Genomic DNA, 15,830 nt, shown 5'->3' with positions numbered 1-15,830 from the left:
TATACCGACTGTAGCAGTATTGACAGACTGTAGTGGTATATACTGACTATTTTAAGATCTACTAACACTATAGCCGTATCTACCAACTCGATAGCGGTATCTACTATCACTACAGCAGTGCATACCGACTGTGGTGGTACCTGCTTTCACTAGAGCAGTGCATACTTACTGTGGTGGTACATGCTATGATTACAGCAGTGCATACTGTGGTGGAACCTGCTTTCACTACAGCAGTGCATACTGTGGTGGTACGTGCTATGATTACAGCAGTGGATACTGATTGTGGTGGGTGCAGGGAGCTCTGGGTAGAGGTAGTGCCTTTGTTTTCTAGTAGCTGCACTCAATTTTTGAGTGGACGGAAACACTGCTCTTCATCCATCTCCTAAATCTCTGACGTCTGTCTCCTAGTGCCACACCCCGGTAAACCGCTTCAGCTGGCGGGCTAAACGATGTGAGGGGGTGATGTCAACACTGCATTGCTGGGCGAATGAACTCCCACGACGGAGTCACCGGCCAGGGCAGAAGGGTCTCGTTAGGACCCAACGGCCAAGTGTTCGGGACTAAGGCGTGCCACTTCGTTACTGTGGACTGCGGCTGTGGCCTACCAGCTATGGTTTGAAATAGCAGGGAAGGTGGATCTCTTCAGCCTTGGAAGGCCGTCTACCTAGGTCCTAGGAGAAGGAAACTCTGATGTAAAACCTATGGCCCGAGGACCTCGCTGTCACCGTCCCAGCTTGCTAGGCCATGGCAGAAGAACCCCGGGTTTAAAGGGTGGGGTCAGTTCTGCGCACACTGCACTCCACTTGAAAGCTCCTTTGCGCAGGCAAGAAGGAAATCTTCACGTCTACTCCCCCCTGGTCTCACTAAGTCCTGTAGCGATGGGAAAGGGGCGAACTCGGCAGGTGTAAGATGACGCTGGCAGCCGCGGTCTCAATCCTGCATGCAGGCGGTTCAGGCGCTAGCGGTCGTCTGATGATGACCTGGAGACGACATCATCACCCGGCAGCACCCTGAGCGACCAAGCAGCATTTTCTAGGGACAGCACTGCTTGCTCCACATGGAGAGGGGCCTAGAAAAGGTGGCCTAAACAAAGCTCGTCTTCTCCTCCCTTAGTTGGCTTACCGCGGTCAACGGGCATCTTCATATGCGGTCGAACTATATCAAAGAATCAACGGCGCATCCCACTCGCCTTAAAAGGTGGGAAATGACTCAAACTCGCATGTTGGAACATCAGAACCATGCTAGGACTCAGCTGACAACACTCGACCTGAGCGACGATCTGCTTTAATTGCACACGAACTCGCTCGGCTGGATGTTGACATCGCTGCCCTCAGCGAAATCCGCTTTTCAGAGGAAGGCAGTTTGAGGGAGCATGGCGCAGGTTAAACTCTCTACTGGTCAGGCAAACCAGCGACAGAGAGACGCCGTTCAGGTGTCGGCTTCATGATCAGGGACTCTATCGCTACCAAGCTTGCAAGCCTGCCAACTGTCCACTCTGACCGCATCATCTCAATGCGTCTACCACTTCGTGACCAGCAACACGCAACACTGTTCAGTGTGTACGCTCCAACTCTCCAGGCAGATACCGCTGACAAAGACAAGTTTTACTCAGACCTACGCAGCCTTCTGCAGGATATCCCAGCTGACGACAAGATTGTCATCCTTGGCGACTTCAACGCCAGAGTGGGCAGAGACTCGGAAACCTGGAAAGGCGTACTTGGAAGGCACGGTGTGGGCAGCTGCAACGACAATGGACGCTTGTTACTTGAACTCTGCGCGGAACAGCAGCTTTCCATTACCAACACCATCTTACAGCAGAAAGACAGTCTGAAGACAACCTGGATACATCCTCGGTCAAAACATTGGCATCTCATAGACTACATCCTAGTGCGCCAGCGTGACCTAAAAGATGTCTTTCACACCAGAGTAATGCCCAGCGCCGAGTGTCATACAGACCACCGTCTTGTCCGCTGCAAACTCAGCTTCCACTTTAAGCCCAGACCAAGGAAAGGAGGCGCCCCGAGGAAGAAGCTCAAAGTCTGCAGCCTTCAGTCTGCCGCGGTCAAAGCAGCTTTCCAGACAAGCCTAGGATCTAGGCTAGAGGAACCGAGCTGCCTAGCAGACTCGCTTCCGGTTCCTGAAGTGCTGTGGGACCACATCAAAACTGTTGTTCTGCAAACATCTGAAGATACCCTCGGATTCTCCACGAAGAAAAACAGAGATTGGTTCGATGAGAAAAACTTAGAAGTCCAGGAGCTGCTGTCAAAGAAGAGATCAGCACACCAGGCCCACCTGGGCCAAACATCCTGCCCGCACAAAAAATCAGCCTTCTGCCTGAAATGCAGCACCCTCCAGCGCAAGCTTCGAGAAATTCAAAACGAGTGGTGGACCAACCTCGCAGTAAAAACTCAAGTTTGTGCTGATACCGGCGACTACAGGGGATTCTACGAAGCTCTTAAAGCAGTATATGGCCCCTCGTACCAAATCCTGAACCCCTGCGGAGTGCAGACGGGAAAGAACTGCTCACCGAAAAGTACTCAATCCTGAACCGCTGGTCTGAGCACTTCTACACGCTCTTCAATGCTCGCCGCTCAGTCCAAAAACCAGCGATTGACCGCATCCCACAACAACCAGTGAAAACCGAACTGGATTTGGCACCAACATTACAAGAGACTGAGGAAGCCATTAAACAGCTGAAGAGTGGTAAAGCTGCAGGAGTTGATGGCATCCCTTCTGTAGTATGGAAGAACGGAGGCCCAGCACTGCACACCAAACTCCATGAATTATTCGTCTGCTGCTGGGAGCAGGGTAAACTCCCTCAAGATCTCAAAGATGCAGTCATCATCACCCTGTACAAGAACAAAGGGGAGAAATCAGACTGTTCCGATTATCGTGGCATAACACTTCTGTCCGTCGCCGGCAAAATCCTCGCAAGAGTACTGCTGAATAGACTGGTACCCGCAATAGCTGAAGATCACCTCCCAGAGACCCAGTGTGGCTTCAGAGCCAACCGGGGAACCACAAACATGGTGTTTGTCCTGAGGCAGATTCAGGAGAAGTGCCGGGAGCAAAACAAAGCGCTGTACGTCACCTTTGTGGACCTGACAAAAGCGTTTGACACCGTGAGCAGGCAGGGACTTTGGAAAATCCTGTAAAAGCTAGGCTGCCCACCAAAGTTCCTCACCATGATCGTCCAGCTTCATGAAGACCAGCTTGGACAAGTCAGACATAGCAACAATCTCTCGCAGCCCTTCCCTATTGCAAACGGCGTGAAACAGGGCTGTGTTGTTGCTCCCACGCTGTTTACCATTTTGTTCAGCATGATGCTCCAGCAGGCCACAGAGGACCTCGACGACGCTGATGGCACATACATCCGTTTTCGTCTCGACGGGAGCGTGATCAACCTCAGGCGTTTGCAGGCCCACACAAAGACCATGGAGCAACTGATCAGGGAGCTGCTGTTTGCTGACGATGCCGCCCTCCTTGCTCACAGAGGCAGCTATGCAGCGAATTACGTCCTGTTTCGCGAAAACAGCTCAGATCTTCGGTCTTGAAGTCAACCTGAGGAAGACTGAAGTTCTTCATCACCCCGCACCCCATGAGGAGCACCATCCACCAAGCATCTTCATTGAACAAACAGAACTGAAAGCTGTCCACCAGTTCAGCTACTTGGGGTGCGTGATCTCGTCTGACGCCAAGATCGACAACGAAGTCGACAACAGGCTGGCCAAGGCAAACAGTGCATTCGGCAGACTATACAATCGTGTCTGGAACAACAGCAACCTTAAAAGAAACACGAAGGTCAACGTCTACAAAGCTGTTGTGCTGACCACTCTCCTGTATGGCGCTGAGTCCTGGGTCACGTACCGTCGTCACCTGAGTGTCCTCGAGCGTTTCCATCAGCGCTGCCTCCGCACAATCTTCAATATTCACTGGAGTGACGTCGTCACCAACACTGAAGTCCTCGAGTCAGCGGAGGTCATCAGCATCGAGGCCATGGTCCTCAAGATACAGCTTCGTTGGGCAGGGCACATCGCCAGGATGGAGAACCACCGCTTAACTAAGATTGTGCTGTATGGGGAACTGTCCTCTGGCCATTGCGACATAGGGGCACCACGAAAGCGATACAAAGACTCCCTGAAGAAGTCCCTCACTGTTTGCTGCATCGATCACCGTCAGTGGGCAACACAAGCAGCTGATCGCAACTCCTGGCGGCACACAGTCCACCAGGCCACCTCCTTCATCGAAAATACCCGCAGGGCCCGTATGGAGGACAAAAGAAGAAGGAGGAACAACTATGATCCCTCAGCACCCATCCCAGATCAGACCTATACTTGCAGCCGTTGTGGCAGGACCTGCTTGTCCCGCATAGGCCTCGTCAGCCACCAGAGTGGCTGCAGAAGACGTGGATGTCCTTCCTAGATCTTCGTTCGCGAAGCCAAGCCATGAAGGTGATGACTGATTGTGGTGGTACCTGCTTTCACGACAGCAGTGCATACTGACTGTGGTGGTTCCTGCTATGATTACAGCGGTACATACTGCTGTGGCGGTACCTGCTATGATTACAGCAGTGCATACTGCTGTGGTGGGACCTGCTATGATTACAGCAGTGCATACTGACTGTGGTGGTACCTGCTATGATTAGAGCAGTGCATACTGACTGTGGTGGTACCTGCTATGATTACAGCAGTGCATACTGACTGTGGTGGTACCTGCTTTCACGACAGCAGTGCATACTGACTGTGGTGGTTCCTGCTATGATTACAGCAGTACATACTGCTGTGGCGGTACCTGCTATGATTACAGCAGTGCATACTGCTGTGGTGGGACCTGCTATGATTACAGCAGTGCATACTGACTGTGGTGGTACCTGCTATGATTAGAGCAGTGCATACTGACTGTGGTGGTACCTGCTATGATTACAGCAGTGCATACTGACTGTGGTGGTACCTGCTTTCACGACAGCAATGCATACTGACTGTGGTGGTTCCTTTAATGATTACAGTGGTGCATACTGACTGTGGTGGTACCTGCTATGACAACAGCAGTGCATACTGACTGTGGTGGTACCTGCTATGATTACAGCAGTGCATACTGCTGCGGTGATACCAGCAATGATTACAGCAGTGCATACTGCTGTGGTGGTACCTGTTATTACAGCAGTGCATACTGCTGTGGTGGTACCTGCTATGATTACAACAGTAGAAGCAGCTGTGGTGATACCTGCTATGATTAAAGCAGTGCATACTGACTGTGGTGGTACCTGCTATGATTACAGCAGTGCATACTGACTGTGATGGTACCTGCTATGATTACAGCAGTGCATACTGACTGTGGTGGTATCTGCTATGATTACAGCAGTGCATACCGACTGTGGTGGTACCTGCTATGATAACAGCAGTGCATACTGACTGTGATGATACCTGCTATGATTACAGCAGTGCATACTGACTGGTGGTACCTGCTATGATTACTGCAGGGCATACTGACTGTGGTGGTACCTGCTATGACTACAGCAGTGGAAACAGCTATGGTGGTACCTGGTATGATGACAGCATGACATACCGACTGTGGTGGTAACTGCTATGATGACAGCAGTACATACGGTGGTGGTACCTGCTATGATGACAGCAGTACATACCGAGTGTGGTGGTACCTGCTATGATGACAGCAGTACATACCGACTGTGGTGGTAACTGGTATGTTGACAGCAGTACATACCGACTGTGGTGGTACCTGATATGATGACAACAGTACATACTGTGGTGGTACCTGCTATAATGACAGCAGTACATACCGAGTATGGTGGTACCTGCTATGATGACAGCAGTACATACTGTGGTGGTGGTACCTGCTATAATGACAGTAATACATACCGAGTGTGGTGGTTCCTGCTATGATTACAGCAGTGCATACTGACTGTGGTGGTACCTGCTATGATTACAGCAGTGCATACCGACTGTGGTGGTACCTGCTATGATAACAGCATTGCATACTGACTGTGATGATACCTGCAATGATTACAGCAGTGCATACTGACTGGTGGTACCTGCTATGACTACAGCAGTGCATACTGACTGTGGTGGTACCTGCTATGACTACAGCAGTGGAAACAGCTATGGTGGTACCTGGTATGATGACAGCATGACATACCGACTGTGGTGGTAACTGCTATGATGACAGCATTACATACTGTGGTGGTGGTGCCTGCTATGATGACAGCAGTACATACGGTGGTGGTACCTGCTATGATGACAGCAGTACATACCGAGTGTGGTGGTAACTGCTATGATGACAGCAGTACATACCGACTGTGGTGGTAACTGGTATGATGACAGCAGTACATACTGACTGTGGTGGTACCTGATATGATCACAGCAGTACATACTGTGATGGTGGTACCTGCTATGATGACAGCAATACATACCGAGTGTGGTGGTGCCTGCTATGATGACAACAGTACATACTGTGGTGGTACCTGCTATCATGACAGCAGTACATACTGTGGTGGTACCTGCTATAATGACAGCAGTACATACCGAGTATGGTGGTACCTGCTATGATGACAGCAGTACATACTGTGGTGGTGGTACCTGCTATAATGACAATAATAAATACCGAGTGTGGTGGTACCTGCTATGATGACAGCAGTACATATTGTGGTGGCACCTGCTATGATTACAGCAGTGCATGCTGACTGTAGTTGTACCTGCTACTTTACTTAAAAACCAGGCTACAGTCTGCATTATAGACTGCCAGTACACTAACCCAGCTTAATAACTATCTGTACAGTCTACATTATAGACTGCCAGTACACTCGCCCAGCTTAATAACCAGGCTACAGTCTGCATTATAGACTGCCAGTACACTCACCCAGCTTAATAACAATTTGTACAGTCTACATTACTGACTGCCAGTACACTAACCCAGCTTAATAACGATTTGTACAGTCTACATTATAGACTGCCAGTACACTCACCCAGCTTAATAACTAGGCTACAGTCTACATTAAAGACTGTCAGTACACTCATTCAGCTTAATAACCAGGCTACAGTCTACATTACTGACTGCCAGTACACTCACCCAGCTTAATAACCAGGCTACAGTCTGGATTATAGACTGCAAATACGCTCACCCAGCTTAATAACCAGGCTACAGTCTGCATTATAGACTGCCAGTACACTCACCCAGCTTAATAACTATTTGTACAGTCTACATCATAGACTGCCAGTACACTCACCCAGCTTAATAACCAGGCTACAGTCTACATTATAGACTGTCAGTCTACTCACTCAGCTTAATAACCAGGCTACAGTCTACATTACTGACTGCCAGTACACTCACCCAGCTTAATAACCAGGCTACAGTCTGGATTATAGACTGCCAATACGCTCACCCAGCTTAATAACCAGGCTACAGTCTGCATTATAGACTGCCAGTACACTCACCCAGCTTAATAACTATTTGTACAGTCTACATCATAGACTGCCAGTACACTCACCCAGCTTAATAACCAGGCTACAGTCTACATTATGGACTGTCAGTCTACTCACTCAGCTTAATAACCAGGCTACAGTCTACATTACTGACTGCCAGTACACTCACCCAGCTTAATAACCAGGCTACAGTCTACATTATAGACTGCCAGTACGCTCACCCAGCTTAATAACCAGGCTACAGTCTGCATTATAGACTGCCAGTACGCTCACCCAACTTAATAACTATTTGTACAGTTTGCATTATAGACTGCCAGTACACTCACCCAGCTTAATAACCAGGCTACAGTCTACATTATAGACTGCCAGTACACTCGCTTTACTTAATAACCAGGCTACAGTCTACATTACTGACTGCCAGTACACTCACCCAGCTTAATAACTATTTGTACAGTCTACATTTAAAGAATCGATTCTTGGCGCGCTCGGGTTTAATTAGTAATTACGGAGTTTTATTTTCATTGGTATGTTATGTTTTTAAGTTTTCAAATATATTTTCTCCCGGGCAACGCTGGGTATATCGACTCTATAGCACAAAATCCTCGCCTGACAAGAGTGGGGTGTCGAGGCATAATATCATGCAGAGCCTCCGGCCTCGCCTAGATTGCCCAGCCGGGCGAGGCTGGGCCGCAACCCCCCCCCCCCCGCGCTACAATAATACTGTATAATCGCTATAATTGTATTATCTACCGACCCTATAATAGTAATTGCACACAATAGGGTGGGGGGGGAGATGACGTGAAACTTTGATGTATTTACCTCAGCGTCGCGTGTTAATGCGTGTGCATATTTTTAACGCGAGTGAGAAATGGCGTCCACCCTGCAGAGACAGCGTGCTGCCCGTTGCCAGGGGGCAACCCTCAGTCAGCGTTTCGTGCATGTGCAACGGCATGCTTTGTCGCGCGCTGGTCCGCAAAATTAAATAAATTAAGAGAAATCGCACTAAATCTATAATTAAACCGCTTTAAAGTTTAGAGACGAAAAAACGGAAATGCATATTCCCACCGCGGGGCTCGGGGCGTGCATCCTGGCAAAACATTTTCTCGGTAAACCCCACGGTCCGAGAGCCAAATACCCCGCAAGCGAGCGTACGCAGACAGACGGACGGACGGAAAAAAATGCCTTTTATAGGTTAGAAGAAGAGAAGATAAGTAGGGTACATGAGCAGGCAACAGATTGAGGGGTTTGGGGGCAGAGTAAGATCTGCGGAGGCGACGGGAGAGCTCGGGGGAGAGAGAGGTGGGAGGTTGCCAATGCAGCAAAAATGCCAATGAAGCAACAATGCCAATGCAGCAGCAATGCCAAACGCTGTGGATGCGGGGGGGGGGGGGGAAATTAATCTGTTTTTCCGAGTTAATATTCTTGGTTCTTTCGGTAAAGACACTTAGAAGGGAAACAATAAAACAATTATTAAATAAAGCAATTTTGTTACTTATATATACTTTATTATTATTTCATTGTTTCCCTTCTACGTGACCTTACCGAAAGAACCAAGAATATTAATCCCTGCAGTCACGAAAGCTTTAAAGAAAAAAATTATTGTTACGTTTAATGTTATGTCAGAAACACTCAATCTGGGGTTTCCACTTGATTGGGTCAAACGTGGGCCTACATTTTGCCCATTCCTGAGCAGTTAGCTTCAAAACATAAGCAAACAAAGGCGTATTACTTTTTACGCAGTTTTAACAAGACTATAGGAATGATAGAGATGGGTTTTTTGGCAGTGCGGCACGGCCTCGTTGTAGTCTGAAATTTAATGTCAAGAGGCAGGCACCTCAATTCACCCTCGTCAAGTGCTGCTGGCACCGGAGTGCACTTGAGGAGTGCGACGCTGGGCTGGCTGCAGCAGGGCGAGAGCTGCAGCCTGACGCCAAATGGAAGCCCGGCCTCGCCTGAAAAAAGCAAGCGAGGCGCCATCTTCCAGGAGCCGGTTTCAAACATCTTTATTTTATACTAACAGGAAGTACCCCTTCTTTGCCTTGGGAAAATATATATATTTTAAAACTTGTCTTCTCTCAAAAAACATAACATTTACATACAAACACTAAGCTAATATAGAAGAGCTTCCAGAAGGCCTGAATAAAAAAAGTTAATGAAAGTGGGGGGTAAAAACTCTTTTTCAAACAGGTGTCCAAAAATTGTCGACCCACCCCCCTCCCACTCAATTTTATTTAAATTTTGTAGGCATAAATACCTATGCACCCTACATGCAATAGGATCAGTAGTATTTACCGACTTTAGAGTAATAACTCCTGACTCTATAGAAGTATCTACTGACTCTAAAGTCGTATTTCATGACTCTACAGAAGTATCTCCTGACTATAGTAGTATCTACTGACTATAGTAGTATCTACTGACTATAGTGCTATCTACTGATTCTACAGCAGTATCTACTTACTCTACAGTCGTATCTACTGCCTATGGGTTGGTGGTTGTCTCAAACACCAGGGTGATGCGATGCGCCGAGTGCAGTAATTATGATGAGCGTAGGTGCATGCCCACTTGCTTGCTTACCTGCCTGCTGCTCTGCTTGCATGCTCGCTTGCTTGCTGTGTTTTGCTACCTGTGCTGCCAAATTCTGCTGATGGCTAGCCATCATGGTGAAACAGGAAACCGAGTGCGTAAGTTTTGCTTGCCAGTACAGAGCCTTTCCATCACCAAGACTCCTACTATGCCTCCCCGTTGGCAGCCCATGGAAACTGGTGTCCCACGACACCAGACCAAATCAGTAGGGGATCTTGGAGCTGCAGTGGTCCCCAGAGGCATCTACAACTTGCGAACCACTGCCCCACTGCCTTATGGGTAAGCTTTGGTGATGGGGAAAAACTCTGACTCCAAATCTGTGGTGGGGACCTGCAACGGCGGTATTCAGCAAATCAAATCTCCGATTGTCCCCTATAGCTCCGGCCAGATGAAGGTCATCGTGAGTTCCTCATGCCACCTCAGTCTGTTTGGCTTGACTGAAGATGGTGAGCGTATGGACTGCGCACCCCTACCCTCACCTTAATCCACTCCTAGTGCAGGCTTCTTGATCCAACCACCCAGCCCCCACCCCGTGTTTTTAAGCGCTGTGGTGATAGCAAATAGCGGAAGGTGCAGGTCAAGAATGTGACTGGAGTATCTATCCATACTCTGCACATAGACGGCGATGGAGTGTAGGTCGCTGATATACGGGTGGGCCAGTATGTCTCTTTGGCAGCTTCCATCGTTTCTGAACAGCCCCGCACTGCTCATCCCTAATGGGAAAGGACCTAGAAAATGTGATCTAAAAATGATCGGTTTCACTCACTCTGGGTGTTTAGCCGCTACCACCGGAGCATCCCATTCAGTGTCCGAAACTCAAGGAAATCCAAAACTTGTTTACCCCTTAAAGATGCTTCATGGAACGTCCGCACCCTCCTGGACTCTTGACGAAAAAAAACGACAGACCGCATAGGACAGCCCTCATGGTCCATGAAGTCAGAGAATACAACATCGATATTGTAGCGCTTAGTGAAACCCTCTTACATAGAGAAGACTCTCTCACAGAGGTTTGTGAGGGCTACACCCTCTTCTGGAACGGTGATCCAGAAGATGCTCGCCACCTCCAAGATGTGGGTTTTGCTGTGCAAACCTCAATCATCAAATGCGTCGCTGAATTCCCTGTTTGCATTAGTGAGGGAATGATGATGTGGCGAATTCCCTTGGCGGGGGGCAGTCTGCCACACTCATCAGTGATTATGGGCCGACACTGTACGCAGACAATGATGCCAAGGAGGCTTTCGACAAAGCTCTCATCACTGCCATTAAAAACACACTGCGTACCGACAAGCTATTCCTCATGGGAGACTTAAATGTCAGGGTGGGCTCGGAATACCAGATCTGTGACCGTGTACTAAGCCGACATGGGCTGGATAAGCAGAACAGCAACGGGCTGCGGCTACTTTCCCTATGCTCCGAAGAACACCCTGTTCCAGTTGAAGCACAAACACAAGAACTCATGGCAACACTCCTGCTCTAAACACTGGCACCTGGTAGATTACATCATCATCCATCAGTGCGACCACAAGGAGGTGCTAATATCCCGAGCTATGCGTCAAGTGGAATATTGGACTGATCACCGTATGATCAGAGCCAAGTTCCGCGTTGAGATCCGTCCACGCCATCCAAGGAAGGCCCCAAATAAGAGACTGAACTGTAATGCTCTATAACATCCAGTTGTCACAAAAAAACTTCCCCCAACTCTCTCGACCCAAACAACACATGGATTGAGTTGCACACATTCATCCGAGAGGCAGCCTCCGAATCAGACTGGGTACACAAAAAGCATCACTAAGACTGATTTGAGGCGAACGCTGCCAACATCCACACACTACTACAGATCAAATGCCAAGCCCATAGCATGTTTTCTCGTTAACAAAATGGCCACCAAGTCTTTAGCGCCAGAGAACCTCCCGTCAACACTAAGCAACCGTTTGCATTGCTCGAGGCAACCACGCATGTGCAGATGCGTGTTGTGGCTCAGTTATCATTAATATCATCGTACATTGTAGCTTGATTTACTTCATATTGGACCAAGGATACAAACAAATAGCGAATGTTCATTCTGGGACTGAGTTTGTTGGCTTTGTGTACCTTGTTGAAATGTAAACAAGTTTGTTTAAAGTGTTATAAGGCAGACGATGACGTTTAGGCAGAGGGAGTGCGCGTATATGGGTGCTATAGACATTAATACAGGTAGGAACAGTTCCACACTGCCGACCAGGGATTGGCTCGGTCTTGCATAGCCACGCCCTCGATTTGTATTTCATAAAACGCTTCGGTCGGGCTCAGCACCACATGACACGCCGCCCCACGTAGCTTGCGCCGCGTGACACGGATCGCACGAATGCGCTATCCAACCAAGTTCCTACCAGCTCACTCCGAAGTAACTTGTTATTGCAAATGTTATACTGGTAGGAACGAAGTGAACCAGCCTACAATAGATTATATCGTCCGTCCGTCCGATGTCCGATTAGGTGTAGCAACATCGCCCCCTACTGCAAACACTTGGCAGGACCCTACAAAAACCTTTAGACTCAGTGAGGCTTTCCTGGCTAAACAAGTAATAATACATTATGTTTATATTCTTTGGTTATTCGTTCCTACCAGCCCACCCCGCAGGGACCTGTTCAGTTCAGGACAAAGTAACTTTATACCATGACATTTCAGGCAATAGGTCACGTAGATGTTTCGTGTGTTTTTTTACTTTAACAGGTATGACTTAAAAGGAACATTCAAATCGCCCCATGCGTCATCATGTCAGCTATTATGCAGGATTGAGCAAGTCCAGGAGAAATGGTCTTTACAGGTTGTCCGTCCTTCATACAGTTCGAGGAAGTTGAGGAGAAACGCCAAGGTAGAAGGGAGGAGGTCAATGATTTCCAGGCCGTGTTTGAGGCAAACTGTCTTCCTAACATCTTCTTGGTTCTTTCGGTAAAGTCACGTAGAAGGGAAGTAATAAAATAATACAAATAAAACATAATAAAATCAAATAATTCTCACGACGTTTCGGCTACAACGCAAGCAGCCGTCTTCAGGTGAAGAATGAGACACTGCCAAGCTAGGAGCTTATATACAAGCTGAGTTGGAGGTGGAAGAAGAGAGCCTTAACAAAAGAATGTGCATATCAAGAGGAATTTAGCATATTCATGGGAAATGCGTAGGAGGTGGGCGGGGGGGTTTCAAAGTCCTATTATGCCCATGCATTATGCAGGATCAGCAGCACCAAAGGGAGGGGGGTAGCATTAACAAAGGGAGGGCATGTTAATAGTATGTAGAAGCAATGAAACATGTGAATGGGAAAACGGTGGCAGGAGATCCGCAGCGGAGCAAATAATGCATTCCCTGTGGAGAACACAAGATACACAGTTAATGCAAGTGAGTGGACTGCGGTCTGAAAGTCACCATAAACGTGAACAACAATCAGTTAAGATCCGAAGTGGTTTATTACGTCCTTCCAATGATTGCTGAGCCAGAATCCATCTTCTCAGTTGAAATTGTCTCTGTGTTTGTATATGTGGATCGCCTCATGAACGAATCTCTCATGGTAGCCAGATGGCTTGCAGAGAACCTCTGTCTTGGAGAAGTCAATGTCATGTGAACCCACTGAATTGTAACAGTGATCTGCCACGGCTGAGGTGTTTGTCCTACCGTGTTTCAGGTCAGCTTTGTGTTCACGGATGCGGTCCGAGACATTTCGTTTGGTTTCTTCAATGTAACTGCTACCATCTTCTTGGTTCTTTCTTTACCAAAAGAACCAAGAAGATGAATCCCTGCAGTCACGAAAGCTTTAAATCGAAATTTAACCGCCTCTACGGGGAGGGTTTCCACATAACTTTGAGATCCTTCAACAAGCTCCGGGATAAGAAGGCTCAGCTAATCGAGTCTCTCACCTTTCTGAAGAGATGCCGCGACTCTAAGGTAATACCAAACGCATTTACACTAACATCTGCTGCTGTAACTTCTTCTAATGCAAAAAGAATTCTGTCTAGTACTAGCTTAGCTCTTATCTCAGAGAAAATCAGACTTTCGCGCACCGAACTAGATCAGTTAGACAAGACACTCTACAAATCACACTTATCTTTGAGTGCAACAATGTCCACATCGGATTGGGAACATGTAGATAAAATGACTGCCTCTTCGGCTGCTGCTATGTCGACTAAATGTAAGGACAACTTGATTTCCAAATTCAACCGCCTCTCAAACAAGAAACCGGACCCACACATTGAAAAGCTAGATGTTAACAAAGTCGTAATTAATCGCAGTAACAGTTCTATTTCTGAAGGTCTGAAATCCGTTCTAGCTAAAGGACTAAACTTTGCAGTCACACCTAGACACATACCAGTTAATGATATCATTGCTAGAGTAGATGTAGCTCTCAAGGGCCTGAGTCACATCGCTGCAGACGTAGCAAGATCTGAAATCTCTGCAACCCTCAAAAACGCTAAGATGCCAGATAGTAACATCAGCAAAGATGAGCGCTTTGAATTAGCTCAATTAAAAAAGAGGGACGACATTGTCATCCTCTCAGCCGACAAAGGCAATGCCACTGTCATCATGGACAAAACAGAATACAACACCAAAATCCAAGAACTACTCAACGATGGCAGCTATTCAAAAATAAAAAGAGACCCCACTAACAGCCTCGTCACCAAAACCAACAAAATCATTTTTGCTTCAACCGCATTAATTGATCAGACCAAACAGTTCTCGTTGAAACCTTCTGCAGCCAGGCCACCAAGATTGTACGGCTTGCCAAAGATACATAAAGAAGATACACCGCTTCGTCCCATTGTCTCTACTATCAACTCCCCCACTTACAAACTGGCTCGTTTTTTGTCTGAAATCCTACGGCCTTTCACTGGAAAAACCACCTCTGCGGTACAAAACTCTACTGACCTGGTATCGACAATCAAGGGGATTTCCCTGTCCCCAGACGACCTGCTTGTCAGTTTTGATGTGGTTTCCTTGTTCACCAAGGTTCCTGTGCCTGACACCATCGCAATCATTGAAGACTTGGTTCATCAAGGACTGAATACTGGGGTACCCCCCTGGTGAGACACTGCTTAACCAATACATACTTCACCTGGAATGGAACCTTCTACAAGCAAACTGAGGGCACCCCAATGGGCTCCCCCCTATCTCCGGTTGTAGCCAACATTTTCATGGAGAAATTTGAGATTGACGCCATCCAGACTGCCACTCTACACCCGACCTTATGGAAGAGGTACGTAGATGACACTTTTGTCATCTGGCCACATGGCCGGCCTGCTCTAGACCAATTTCTCGACCACATCAATTCCATACACCCAGCCATCAGATTCACCATGGAAGTCGAAAAAGATGGCAAGCTACCCTTTTTGGATGTCCTAATTAAAAGGAGACCTGATGGTTCAATGAGCCATTCTGTCTACAGGAAAGCCACCCATACGGATGCCTACCTAAAACCGGATTCCCACCACCATCCATCCCAGAAGAACTCCCTCATCAAGACTCTATACCATAGAGCCCAATGCATCTCCGACCAGGAACACATTGCCAGTGAACTCAAACACGTACGCCAAGCTCTTAAGGCTAATGGTTACTCCGACTACACTATCCGCAAGGCCATCACTCCAACCGTCAAGAAGGATCCTGCTGAGGAGCCTTTCAAAACCACCACCTTACCCTACATTGCTGGGGTCACAAAAAAGATCTCCAAAATCCTGATTAAACACAAGATTCAGGTACGATTCAACACAGCACATAAAATCCGTGATCTGGTTCCGTCTGTAAAAGACGTGGTTCCAGACATACAGTACCCTGGCGTCTACA

The sequence above is a fragment of the Lampetra planeri genome, chromosome 72 (assembly GCF_965212315.1).
Source record: "Lampetra planeri chromosome 72, kcLamPlan1.2.h2, whole genome shotgun sequence".
Lineage (NCBI taxonomy): Eukaryota > Metazoa > Chordata > Hyperoartia > Petromyzontiformes > Petromyzontidae > Lampetra > Lampetra planeri.
This window is presented reverse-complemented; position numbering follows the sequence as displayed.